The sequence below is a fragment of the Propithecus coquereli genome, unplaced genomic scaffold (assembly GCF_000956105.1).
Source record: "Propithecus coquereli isolate 6110/MARCELLA unplaced genomic scaffold, Pcoq_1.0 Scaffold453, whole genome shotgun sequence".
NCBI lineage: Eukaryota > Metazoa > Chordata > Mammalia > Primates > Indriidae > Propithecus > Propithecus coquereli.
This window is the reverse complement of record NW_012150319.1, coordinates 720,044-723,387: the sequence shown is the minus strand read 5'-3', so window position 1 is coordinate 723,387 and position 3,344 is coordinate 720,044. Positions and strand designations below refer to the sequence as shown.

At 34.3% G+C, this 3,344-nt stretch overlaps 1 protein-coding gene across 1 annotated transcript in view; it reads right to left on the bottom strand.

Moving 5' to 3' along the window:
* DIAPH3 (diaphanous-related formin 3) overlaps positions 1-3,344 on the bottom strand; it is a 536,888-nt gene that overhangs the window by 103,504 nt on the left and 430,040 nt on the right.

Below are 3,344 nucleotides of genomic sequence, written 5' to 3'. Positions count from 1 at the left end.
TTTTCAATAAATAAATTTGAAATCTTTTTCTCTTTGGAATTTATGAAATAGTATTTATTTTCATTAGTGAATGGGACTAATTTATTTAGTGTTTGAAGCACACAAATGACTTCAAACACTAATCAGCACAAACTAATTTCTTTCAGGGTACTAAATGATATTCTGGTAGCTATCTCCCAGGAAAGAACAGGACAAGTGATAAAAACATTAAATATACATGGAGTTCTTTCAAGGAAAAAAAAAAAATCACACTGAGTTGAAAGGCCTTTCTTCCCAGCTCTCCGATAAAAAGTGGAATTTATAGTTACGATTGGGTCATTATTATACCAATTTTGACTATTTTAATACAAACAAACATAAAGCTATAGTGAGAAATATCTTGATAAAACAAGCCTATGATATTAATTCTTCTAAATTTTAAGAACATTTCAGCTAGGATATACTATCAATCTATTCGATTAGGAGGCATATACATTAAATTTATACCTAAAAAACTACCTTGAAATTTATTACTGTGTTTACACAGTAGCTGGTTTTAAAAATCTCAAGAACTTGACCATTTTTATGGGTCAATATACTTTTATAGGGAAGATATAATAGTATAATAGTACCTCACATGTTTTTTCTTACCATTATAATGATTTTTTTCTTACCCAAGTACCTATAGCAATTAGTTTTCATGATGAATTACTGGTTGCCAGGTTTAAGAACATTTTCTCAAATTAAACTAGCATGAAACACCATATAACTGGTAGATATCACTTTGCCTCTTATTTTTCAAAAGGGGTCTGTTCTCATTTATGTTGAGTTGATTTTCAGTTTCAACTCATTTCTGGCAGTTAAATCATAAGTCTCTAAAAATAAGGGACTATAAAGAGAGGAGGGAGTTACCAGTATAAACTGAATCTAATACCTATGTGAATTACAATTGCTTGGTTCCAACTAAATGAATATTTTTACAGCATGTAGGCCACAGCAATGCAGTTTTAGATGGAAATGAAAGGAATAACCATTGATCTGTCTCCTACGGTCTCAGGGCATTCCGATATTGAGTTCAGGCCTGGATAAACAGTTGTTATGATATGCCTAGCACCTACCTCTGAGGGACTGGTGTCAAATTAATCTCCATGTCATCAGTACCTTCTCAACAGGTTTTAAACAGTCTTCTCTTTCCCTCTAAGTCCCAGATCAGCGGTTGTCAGGGTCTGAGTCAAGCTGTGCTTCTGCCCACATAGTGGCACTGTCAGCACTGTCGGCTGCTCAAATGATTTTTTAAGCAGAGCAGCCGGTTGCCTTCAGCAGCAATGCTTTTGGGGGCACTCCGTGCTGTTCACCCAGAGTCTCTGGCTGCTCTACAACTGTGCTAGTTAAGGGATCGACAGAAGGAACAACAAATGGCTACAATTAGCATTCGCCCTGCTCCCGCAAAAGAATTTCATTGCTATGGCAACGGGAGTTGCCCAGACAACATAGGGCTTTGGCTGAGAACAGCATACCGCATAATACCAAGTATGGAACAAAATAGCCGTAGATCAGGCTCTCGCTTCACGGCACAAAGATCTCTGCCATCATATTTAAGTTTAATTAACAAGAACTGATTTCTTAATTTTGGGAGCCAAGGTTCTGGCTGTTAATGGCCTGAAACAAAATATCATTATTGATCCATACTTTTAAAATTCCAATAAAATAAATTCTAATTACATTAGAATTCTCTTAACTTGATTTTTCTAATTAACACCTTATGAGGCAGCCCTTATTTTTACTGTTGCAACAGTGTTATTTACAAATCCATTTTTCCTCAATTAGTTGTTATGATATAAATGTATACAACTTGTGAAAAATTAACATGTGCTCCCTTACACCTGGATATTCAACCAAGCTCTAGATGTCTGTAATTGTATGAAGGAAGGAGCAACCACATCTAAGCAACTTACACTAGGAGCTACAATCTTGCAGGTCTTCTAAATCATATAACATGCAACAGCATAATACCTATTATACTGTATTTGAGGTAAACTTTTAAAGTAGGAAACTGAAAATACCTTGAAATTGGTTTAGTAGTAATACTACAAGGAAAATGGAAAAAGTAATCAAATGACATAAAAGTAACCTACCCCAGCCACCATTAAATGCCTCTGCACTCAAGCTACATAACTGATCAGTGCCACTCATAGTCATGTAAACCATTCTATGGATCTGATCCAGGAGCACTTCTTAATGAGCTAAGCAGAAGGACATATTCAAGCAACACAGGACAATGAGGTTAGTTGGTATGATCCTTCAGATGACAGTCATGTTTCTAAGATTTTTAAAACTCAAATATTTCTACAGTATAGTATCTCTCCCAGCCAACATCCTTGTCAGTATAGGACTAAACATTATCATCAATAATAACATTTAACATTTATTGAATGTATAATGCTTTGCATGGCTTATTTAATATTCACAAATACCCTATAAGGTGGGTATAATTTATATCCACTGATAGATAAGAAAACCAAGGTGCAAAGAGACTTAGTAACTGCCAGCATATAAGCAGCAAAGCTGGGATTCAAAACTGAGTCTGCCACCAGGCGTGGCGGCACGCACCTGTAGTCCTAGCTATTTGGGAGGCTGAGACGGAAGGACCACTTGAGGCCAGGAGTTCAAGGCCAGCCTGGGCAACACAGTGAAATCCCACCTCTAAAAAATTAAAAAAAAAACAACAAAACAATCAAAACTAAGTCTACCCTATAAAGTTTTTGTTACTTCAGCTACATTATAAGGGTTATATCACAATGAGTAACAACATCATTTAAAAGCTTCAGTCTCTTTTCAGAACAAAAGTATGAAATGTATAATGGGAAAAGCCTAAATAAAAATAATTGGCATATATGAGCATAATGATGTTCAATTTAATCAGTTAAATTTTAAAAAATAATTATCTGGGGATTTGGGTAAGAGGGAGGTGAAGAGAGTGAGAACACATTAGCTAGTTTTGGTTTTGGTAAAAAGATGTCTGAAAACACAGAAAAGAAATTATCTTCCTTAATAATACATGTAGAAATTTATTTTCATTTTATAAAAGATCATTTTAAAAAGTAAATACTTCATTAGTGGTAAGCAGCCACTAATGAAAGTTACAAATATTTTACTGCTTTATGGCTTTTTAAATGCTATCTATATAGTTCAAGTCATACTATTTATTTAGTTCCTAGGTTAATGCCAATCACATTGGGTTACCAAACAAAAGCAAAAATAATTTTATGGTTAAAAAACTATTTTTATAAATAGAAAAACTTGACTAAGTCTAATTTTAGTCCAATCTATAGTTAAAGGGCAAACATTGGAATACTTTCCAGGAT